The 10958-nt window shown below is 43.1% G+C and overlaps 1 long non-coding RNA gene across 1 annotated transcript; it reads left to right on the top strand.

Annotated features, from left to right (window-relative positions):
• Positions 1-3334: 3334 nt before the first annotated feature.
• On the top strand, positions 3335-6713 carry LOC118698646 (uncharacterized). Its single transcript, XR_004981925.2, has 2 exons — positions 3335-4360; positions 5251-6713. It is a non-coding gene; the product is annotated as an uncharacterized LOC118698646 (long non-coding RNA).
• Positions 6714-10958: the final 4245 nt, after the last annotated feature.

The following is a 10958-nucleotide window of genomic DNA, read 5'->3' as shown; positions in this document are numbered from 1 at the left end:
CACTCAAAAAAAGAAAAAAGGGAAAAAAGGAAGAAAAATAAGTAATTTGTAATAGTACCAAGTGAAAAAAGCAGTAATTCTTACTTCAAAACATTATTGATGTGAATTTGATGTAAAGTTTAAGAATATCCTAAGGGACAGGAACAGAGAACTGAGAACAAAAAAAGCAGAGCCACCTCCTATTTGTTGCCTCCTGCCCTGTTCTGGAGGTGAAAGCAAGCAGGGGAATGGGGAGGCTCCTTGCTCAGGAAGCACAGTGCAGGACAGAAACTCAAACCACACCATCTCACAGGTGACTGAAAGGTAGTGACACCCTCCAGAGTTGCCTGCTGACCCCATCCTGAGCTATCATAGCCTTCCCAGTAACTCATCCCCACCTCCCCATTGCTAATTGTTCCCTAATGTCCAAGCAAGGTTGCTGTCAGTGTGCAACAAATGCCTCTTCAGTCCTGGTTTTGGGAACAAACAATGATTATCCCCTTTGCAGCACTGCTCCCCCTGTTGAAGGCTGTTTCCACATCCACATTTTTATGCTATTTTTGTTAAACCAACAACTCAGCTTTGGTCACCCTTTCTCCATAGGGTCCCCCTGTACCAATCTCTGAGCTCTGCTGTGGCTCTGCTGAGCTCTACCCTGTGCACAGAGATGTCTGTGTGCACACATACCCCCCCTGCTTCCTAAAGTATGTGTGCCCAAAATGGGACACACACTCCAGGAAAGGTCTTGCCCCTGCTAAACAGAGAGGAATAATGGCCTTTATCTCTTACATGTGACATACACGAGAATGGCTCAACAATTTCTTATCTGCTGGCTTATATTCAGCCCCTGGTCTAACACAGTCCTGTATTCTTTTTTTAATATACTGGGGCATAGACTAATATTGACCATTTTGGACTTTTATTGATTTTGTTTTTCTTTCAAAGGCAAAACATTTTGCACTTGCTTTTATTGAATTTTGCTTTATCAGTTCTAGGCTATTTCTCAAAGTTATTATGCTTATTTGAATTCTAACAGTCTTCCAAACACTTGCATCTTTTCCCAGAACATTATCTTACGGAAATTGTATCTGAGTAAGCTCTGTATCACCAGGAAACTTGGCAGCAAGAACATCCAACCAGTCTGGTGCTGGGGCAAACCTGTCAGCCCCAAACGACCTCGTTGGTGTAAAGTGAGCAATTTATAATTTCTCTTCAAGCACAACTTTTTCTTTTTCAGGCAGTTTCAGACTTTTCTCCCCCTTAGAGTGATTTCTTCTGGTGAAGGACATTCCTCCTTGCCAGACATTTTAGCTCTGCCTTCCTCCATCCAGTTCTCATGTCTCATCACAGAAAGTGGCCTTGGGGATCTGATATGTGCTGATGTGGGATATCACCAGGGTTAAGCAGAGCCCACCTAGACCAGTTCTCTTTGCTTGTCAGAGAGGACATTTCCACAGGGCTGTGGCAAGATTTTTCATAACAGCCAAGGAAAAACTGCTTTGCCTTTCCCCACTGGGCTAAAGAACTATGCTGGATTCATGAGATATGATTTATTCCTAACAACTCCATGTTGGCAGCTTCTCATAGGTATGGAGCAAATCATTAATTTCTTTACAAGTATATTTACAAGTATCAGAACTGCAGTGTTTGATTTACAGTTGAGAATCCTCCCCTCCCTTGTTTTTTAAATACATAATTTATTTTAATATAAATTACCAGACCTGTCACGCAGGTTACACCCACACAAACAGATGGAAAAATGCAGGGAAAATTCCTGGGCACTGGGACTGAATTCTCCCTATCTTACACTCTGAGATGTTATTTTAACCAGTTAGTACCTTCCCAAGAGCTGGTGCAGTCTGCATGAGCCCATCCTGTTTTGAATAGTAGACATTTAAAAATACAGCTATAGCCAGCTATGCCAGTCAGCCCAGAGCAAGATAATGGCCCCACTGTTGCTTATTTTGTGGATTTTTCCAATTTTGTTTATTTTTGAAATTTTGTCTCACTGATCACTGTAGAAAATAAACACAATTTTCAGAATATCTTCAGATATCTGAAAAAATTAATCAAGTAGACAAATAAAGGAATATGATCCACTTTTTACAAAAGAAAGGGACTTTGGCAAAATGGCTGATGCCAAAAACTTTTGTCTGTTTAGAACATCCCCATCAGCAGGTGTCTGACACCACAAAAGAGAAGTCATCACCCTTCAGGACTGCATCTCAGTTGCTGGAGCTGAATCGCTCCCTCTGCTCTCCATCCAGTTTGTCCTTAGCATTTGAGGTTTTTCAGAAGAAATTTTGGATGGGGTAGAGGGTATGGGTATGGGTATGGGTAATGGTATGGGCTTGCCATAGCCATTAATTCCCAGCCAGTCTCTGGAGCTACATTAAGCAAGGTTTCCAATAATATTTCCAATTAATTTTTAGGTAATAGTGGTGCATGGTGTTCTGCAAGAACACTGAAGGTTGGTGGAGGTCCATTCATCAAAACCTGATGGGAACTGTGGCTTCTGTGGTGTACACAGATGTTGTTCTGGTCTAGAGAAACATTGGAGAGAATAGTTAACACAGTAAGACAAAAGATATATCACAGTAAAATATTTCTAGCCATATAATTAAAAAGAGAAGAGGGTAAAAGCATATCTATCCAGCAGAGAGAGTGGAGTAATAACTAAAGATAATCTAATTACAGACTGAAGCAAGAAAGAACGTTTTCCCCACAGTTTTCAGTGAGATGGATTACCCTCTATTGTGGAGGGCACTCAGAAGTGAGCAGAGACTATAATGATCTCCAGCAAAGTCCTTCAGGTAGGACAGCCAAGGTGTGACAAGGGCAAGATGTGATGACAGGTTTGACACGCTGTGGTGGCACCAGAGCAGAGCCAAAGCCATAGTGCTGACCCACTTGTGAATGGTGCTCAGGGTGAGCATACCAAACCACTAAGAGAGAGTTGATGACAAAGGGTTTGTTTTTATTAGAAGACAAATTAGAACAATCAATTTCTAAAATACAGAAAATTGGATGTTCTGGGTGAGAGACTTCAGCATTAAAGTTTTTGTAAGGAAGTTTACCTTCATATGCCCTCCACTTATGAGAGCCCATGAAAACTTCTCAAGATCCTGCTCCAGCAACCTCAGCAATGAGCCAAGGAGTAACTCCAATGGGAGCTGGTCTGGTCAGCCCGGTGCTTTGGCACGGTTTGGCCACATCCAGTGGCAGGCCATGGGCTGCAGGGTGGAGGGGCCAGAGCTCCCCATGTGGGACACAGCTGATCCCAGATGCTCCAATGGTCCCACACAGGCACATCTGAGCCTGTTGCCCAAGGTGTCCAGATGATGCTCTTGCTCATCAGGTTCTGTGGTAGCATGTCCTGCAAGGAGCAGGGAGTTGGACTCCAAGATCCTTATGGGGCCTTTTCAACTTGAGATATGCTTTGATTCTGTGACCATAACCCCCATTTCCACCCAGGGCAACCCTCTGGGCATGTTTTCTCTGGCAGAGCAAAGTGTGGGACCATCTGAGAGCTGTTTTCAGCTACAGCAAAATGAGAGCTCTAAAGACAGTGTAGACAAATGCTCTCAGCCCTGGCAGACAGGATAAGAAGAAGAGCAACGGCCACAAAAGGCACCATGGAAACTTCAGGCTGGACAAAATGAATTTTTTTTTTTCATTTGGAGGGTGATGAAGTCCAGGCATGGGTTTCCACAGAGAGGTTGTGGATTTGCTGTTCCTGGGGATTTTTAAAGGTCAAAGCCATGGCTTATCCCAGCAGGTGCTAGTAAAATACCTGCTTTGAGTGAGTGGTTGGACAAGAGACCTTCAGAAGTCTCTTCTGACCAGCACTTCAATGACTGTGATTATTATAACAGCTGTAAAACAAAAATGTGGTGGACTAGCTTTGAAAAGTAAGAAAAGTAATATAACTCAGGAAGAATATTTGCAGCCACTGCAAAAGAACTCCCATGCTTGAAATAAGGAGTCTGAAGGTTAAATCCTCCTGAGGAACAACAATAAAGATAAAAGTGGTATAAAGAAAGTTGGTGAGATCATAAAGATAGATGACCTGGGGGGGAACACTTCCTTTATTTTCAACATTCATTTTGCTTTGTTCTGATTTTTAGGAAAAAAAAAATGTGTTGTGCTGTCTTTTTAAGGGAAGCATAGCCAACAATGCTCCTTGCAGGAAAAGTATAGCTGGGCAGCAATTGCTGTGTTCCTGCATTGCTGGAGGGCTGGTGGGACTGGGATCCCTCACAGAGCTGCATAAGTGCTGTGAGGCAAAACCTCTTCCCCACATATTGCCAGCAATTGGGCTTGGACACAGGTGGAGGATCCAAAACTAAGCAGAAGATGAGAGCTGCCATCTCACATACAGGTATGAATCTAACTCGTCTCAGGCAAAGTGGTTTCCACACTAGTAGGAATGAGGAGAAGGGGGAATCACAGCCTTCCTGGAGGCAAGTTAACTCCAGCCAGAGGATCTGCATGGTCCTGTTCTGTTGAGGGAAATGGCCAAGTCTGGAAGCCCACAGCCCCTCCAGTACTTCACTGGGAGGGGCAGAAATGGCCTGTAAGGGACCATGACTGAGACACGATATGGATCCTGTATGTGTGGAATGACTGCAGAGGCTGAAAGCAGGACTCTGAAACCTCTGGAGAGCAGCTGTGGTCACAAGCAAACACTTCTGTCCCTCCAGCTTCTCTGAAAAACTGTGGCCACATCTGACTGAATGAGTTCAGAAAAGACAGGTTCATTGTGGACTAGGTGAAAGGAAGGGCTTTTTGAAGGACCATGGGAATGGAGGGCCTATTTTCTAATGTCCTGTTTCATAAGATGCCTTGTTTAGTCTGGCAGAAGAGTGGCTGCAAGGGAACATGACTGCTTTCTAAAAATACAACAAGGAGGGAAACACTGGGGGAAACTATTTAAGTGAAAAGACAATTCTGATGCAGAAACAGGTGATATAAATTGTCTCAGAAAAAAAAAATAGTGCAGATTTGTAGCCAATTGAACTAATTGCTCCAGTGTGTTAAGAATGGGGGGCATCCAAACTACTTTTGTGACAAAATTTGACAGGTTTGGACCTGCTCATGAGGCTGTTTGTAATAGCAGACAGTGGGATTCACTGCCTCAGGAGTTGTTCTGGTGTGTCAGAGGGCAGAGATGCTGTGACCCCCATGCTGTTCTGCCATCAGGGCAGAATTACACTGTTCTTTAAACTGCTTTGATAAACACAGCCTAAATGTTTTCCTTTGCTTTCACAGATTTCTTGTTAATCTCAACACTTGGTCCCGCTGGTGTCCTGGGGCGATACCGTAGTCCAGCCAAAGGACCAACGCCTTCTTCTACTCTTTATCCTCTGTTTTTTCCAGCATTGTCTGATACTGCCTCTCAAGTAGCATGCTAGTCCCTTGTCTCCTTTATCTCCATCTTCTCCCATCCATCTGATTTGTCCTTCTTATTTTCTTCTGCCCTGTGCTACATCTGCTTGATCTTCTCTATCACCCTGGATCTCTGATTTCAATTCCCAGCTCTTCTTCCACCGTTGTCTCTGCTTGTCTCCCACATCTTCCTGAAGAGGGGCTGATATTTGATACTTTTTACTTCCAACTGATAATAGATGGGAATCTGCACCTCACAGATTCCATGTGGAGTGTGTGCCTAACAGGAGTGTCATATGATGCAGAACAGAAATTAAACCAGAGCAGATGTACATTGACATAAAGTGTGATTTGAGGGACTACAACTGCTCATTTCTATGAATGGACCATCTCCCACTCCAGGAGACTGCAAGGCTTGTTTTGGGGAACAGAGAAGCACCACAGCTGGGTTAAGGAGGATTTTGCTTAGGAATTTGTTGCCATTTTAGGTGGTAGCCTTCTAGCTGAAAAGAAAGTCCTGCATCCTCAATCCTTTGCTACTTAGCTCCTAGTATGTGGCTCCTCCTCTGGTGTGCAGAGACTCTTTAAATTAGATTTGAGCATGCACATGAAAGAGCAAAACACACTCTGCTCAAGAAAACGTGTCAGCTGAATGTCCACCAGAAGAGCATGATGATCCCATATCCCAACGTGGACACTTAAGGCCTGGTCAGCTGGATGCTCTCCAGGCTCGGCTGGCTGGGTCTCTGTTGGCTCTTCTGGGAATACAGATACCCAGCTCAGAGGGAAATGCCTGCACACAGCCCAGTTACATTTAACCAATTGAAATGCACGTGCCAAGAGTCACTGGAGATGCCCCAGGGTATCTCAGATGCATTTATAGGACTGTCAGAAATTGTACAGGACCTACAGTGGACTTGTGACCTTCTGAACCAGGAGCTGTGATTGTCTAGGACATCTTAGATGGCACAGAAGTTTTATGTGCGGGCAAGTCAATAAAGCTGTGTGTGTCTTAATCTGGAGCTGGATTATGGCTGAAAAGCAAAAATAAAAATTTTCATGTGCAGCTGAAGAAACCAAAAAAACTGGTTTTGCAAGCTCCAGAGCTTCAGTGCAGCACTTGCAACTTGATATCGATTATCCACGAAAACCAACACAGACCTAAATCAAAAGGAAACACTCAAATCTCCAAAGAGGAGCAAAAGCAAAGTCTGAGGGAAATGCAGTTGACTGTTAATTGCGTTATAGCACAGGATACAGTGGCTGAAGACTTTGATACTGTAAATAAGAAAGCAGTGTTAGAAATGGCCTAAACTGAAATAAAACCAACCTTGAATGAAAGCAAAGTGTTTCGTGGCTCAGAGATTTGAAATTAACTTGGCTGCTGATTCAATGGATCAAAAATTGCATTGATCTAATCCCTCTGACTTTCCACTTATGTCCAAAAAAATGTAACTTAAGTACAGCTCGACTGGAAGATTGCTGTCTGAACAATGCTTTCTTTTTCTTTTAATGGAAAATTTCAGCTCAATTTTTCCAGCAGTCCAAAACATCCTCTGCTTCCCACATTGTGAGATGACAACAATGCTCAGCTGTCTTTGGCCTGAGTTGTGGCGCCAGGCCAGAAAGTATCTCAAGTTGTGAAAAGTCTTAAATCAACACATTTTACCACTAAAGAGTGAGGAAAAACAGTTTCTAAACCATATGAAATATTCATGTCTAGCATCTTGTGAGATACCATCTGGTTAGATCAAACCAAAGCAGAGCTGATAGTGGCAGAGAAATGCACTGGGTAGAAAGTGGGGAGTGTGACTTGAAGATTCATTGTTTCATGCCCTATAAAAGAGCACTACAAAAGCAGCGTCACTTCAGGAACAATTAACTTTTCCAACAAAAAAAAAAATCTGAAATAAAACTGTTGATCTTTTGGGCCTGTTATTAGAAAAATAATAATGCACTTCAGATAATATCATGCTTCTTGTAAGGGCACTGATAATTCAATTGTAATTTAATATTTGCCTAAAGTGTCTAAGAAAAAAGGCAAACCCCCAAATTACCAAACAAGCACTTCTACAGCCAGCAAGAAGAATAAACAAATAACAAATCCTGCTGCAGACATTGTGATCTTCCAGTATTTTAAATTTATATTCCCAGAAGCAAATATGTCCTTTTATCCCTAAAAGCTCTTGTTCATGGGGCATAGCAGTTGGGACACCTGCTCTTTTCTCCTGCAAGAGCTACTTTTCTGATATAATACCTCGAGACAAATACTTTCCTCTGTTTCTGCTTCCCCTCCCACTTCCAGTCTCTACCAAATGGCAACAGGTTTGCTGTGCCTTATACAATGGGGCCTTCACGTGCCATTGCAATGTAAATAGTGGCAGTACAGGTGCAACTGTGAGTAGAATATGGCTTTGATGATTCAGTTCCAAGGTCACCCTTGGGTGAAAGGATTGCTGCATAAAACATTGCTGAGCCATCAGTCCGTGCCTGCCTCCTGGTTACATAATGTTATTTCAAATGCACTGAAAGTGTTTAAGGCTTTCCCAAAATTGCCAAGTTTGTGGTGCAGTGGAGCATCAGTGGTAAAATGGTCCCACACAGGTGAGTATGAACACAGAGATGCTTACAGGGCTGGGGCTGTCCCCACTCTCTCCCTGTTGTTGTTGGCAATTTAGCCCTGACTTTTCTCAAGGTTAATTAAGCTTTGTGCCACTTTGGAGAATAAGGAACTATTGTACCTGGCTCCATGGAGGGGGAAGATAAGAAGGTAGAAATTAAATGGCTGCTTGGAGCATAGAGCTGGAATCAGGACCAGGGTGCTCTCCTTTCCCTCTCTGCATACCTTGTGATAAAACCAAAATGCTACCCCTTTAACAACAGTGTCACTCACATGGTAGGGGCTCTGCACAGCCTTTGAGAAGCAGGGAAAAGAGCATCAACTGTTCCATCCCACTTAATTTGAAAGCTGCCTATAATAAACATTTAGGAACATGTAAAACAGACAGGTCAAATTGCATAGTTACATAAATATCACTGGATTTCTAGTGTTTAGGAATAAAAGGGTTTTGATCTGTTCAGCTTAAAAGTGCCTAAAACATCCATGCACTGCGTTAAAGTCTAACATTAAGTGCTATTCTTTTTGTACTTTCCAAAAGCTTAGCTAGAGACAATTTGAACACAGGATGACAAAACTTCTCCTTAATAACATAAATATCTATGCACAAATAATTTGACACGGTGGGCCATTGCAAAATATTTTATATTCAGTAAAATGACAGTTCTTATCTAGTACTTATCCACAGAAACCCTTGAAGAAACAATCCATTGCCCTTTAAAAGCCCCTCTTCATTCCCCACTTTCCCATCCATCTTATTTATAGCTCTGTCTTTGTAAAGCGCTCCAGGATCTACGAATGAGAAGTGCTTAAAAACCTCCATGAGAGCCAGGATTTGAAATCAGCAGCACTTATGGATGCTATGCATATGAAGGGAAGGCCTGAGTGCAACAGCCTCAGCATTCAAAATCAACCCCACATCCCTGTCCTCGTCAACAGCTTCGCTTTGAACCAGCCCTCACTCGACATCTGTCCAAATGCACCAAAATGCCTCTTAGCCCTTCTCCCACTTATTTTCGACAGGCGTTTCACTGTGTCTATGAGCAGGGATCCTCCCTCCCTGTTTTCCCTCATTGCACAATTGGCTTTCCATGGGCCTCTTTGGCAGCTCCAGCCCTTTTGGAAAGCAGAGTTCATTCCTCCCCTCCTCTTTCAGCCTTACATTAAGGAGGAGCTCTGTGGCAGGGACTCGGAGCAGCAGAATGTCAATGCCAGAAGTGGCCTTTCTCATGGAAATCAGGTGCAGGAGCCTGGCATTTTCTGTGCAAGAATGAGAGACATTGGTGAGTTGGGTGTTTTTGCCCCCTCCCTTTCTGGAAGATTATATTTGAACTGATGAGCTCTGGCTCCCTCATGCCTTGTGGGTGCCAGATCTTTCCTCAGGACTGATTTCTCCATCTCCTCCCTCACCTACATTGTTGTGCCATCTCCTTTCGTCACATCCAATTAGTCATTATGGGCTTATCTTGGCTTTTTTCAAGATTTCATGGATAAAAATGCCAAGGAAGTGTATTTGGTTTGAATTTACTCATGCTGAGGACTGCATTTATGTCCCCTACAAACACTGATTACACTGCTTGACCCCTGGGGAGAAAAGAAAGGGCTCTCCTGGCTGAACTGGGGAGCAACAGGAGATGTGCAGAAAGGAAACACTGTGGTCATGATGATATATCCCTGCTGGCCCATTTATTTATGCCCTTCCTAAAAGTTTGTTTTTCAAAGTCTTCCTCTGTATTTGGGGGTTGTTAACATGGACACTGCACTTTTTCAGCATTAAAAATATGAAGGGGCAAGTCCTGGTGTCTTGATATGCAGTTTATCCTGGCTGACAGGCACATCCAGCCCAGATGGTTGTCTGGTACCTTAGAATAAGTTTGGCTGCTCCTGGCTGGCCAAACTCATCTCCTTCACAGCCCTGCAAGCTGGCCACAGTCAGGCTCATGGCTTGGAGGCTGGAATTAAAGGAACCCATGAAAAAGCAAATTCTAGCAGAGCTGGCACCTACCAGAACTGCTGTGCAAAGCCAGCAGATGCACATATGGCCTCCCAGGACAGGCTGGTGTCACCCTCACTGCCCATCACACAAGAGTTGCCTTCCACCCAAACAGTCCTGCTCTGAACAGCAGCCATTTGCAGAGTTTTCACAGAATCACAGAATATTCTGAGTTGGAAGGGACCCACAAGGATCACTAAACCCGGCTCTGAAGTGAATGGCCCGTACAGGTATGGAACCCACAACCACAGCATCACCAGGCAGTAATACAACACTAAATCTACTTGGGCTGATAAGAAACAAGCCATGTCACAAATTCAGTGATAGTTTAAAATGTCTCTTTAAAATTATTTCCTTATTAAAACTCTGCCTTTAAATGAGCAAGACCCAGATCATGCATGAATTCACACGGCAGATCCTGGTCATGCCGTGATAGGATTTAAACTGGTTTTTTAATACTCTGGAAGAAAGGCATTGTGCATTTCAAAGGCAGAAAAACTCTATCCATGTCCTTTTATCCACCTTCAGGAAAGGTTTGATGAACACATCTCAGCTTGTATTTTTGATGAATATAGGACTGTATTTCTGAATGAATATTCTGGTTAAAATCATTTGAAATTTGTCACAGCTCCAAAAATGACAGCAAGTGGCACACATAAAGTATGCAGTGTGTTCTGCATGTCGGGCAGATGAAAGGCAGTGTAATTGCTAATTGATAGCGTATTTAACTATTATGCCTGCCTACTTATCTTGACTTAAAGCCTGAAATATGTAACATGCTGATAATGCACACACCTTTCATGAAACAAAGTAGAAACCCAGAGTCAAACACTGACCTTACACACGTTGCAAGCTGCACGTGCTCACAGCTGACAAGTGTTTGAAGCAAAGCATTTACTCATAAAACATTTATGCACACATTGTGCACTGAGGCATTGAAATATGCAGCCTTCCATATGTTATACATATTACATATATGAT

Source organism: Molothrus ater, chromosome 1 (genome assembly GCF_012460135.2).
Source record: "Molothrus ater isolate BHLD 08-10-18 breed brown headed cowbird chromosome 1, BPBGC_Mater_1.1, whole genome shotgun sequence".
Taxonomy (NCBI): domain Eukaryota; kingdom Metazoa; phylum Chordata; class Aves; order Passeriformes; family Icteridae; genus Molothrus; species Molothrus ater.
The sequence above is the reverse complement of the archived record's forward strand: the minus strand, read 5'-3'. Positions and strand labels throughout refer to the sequence as shown.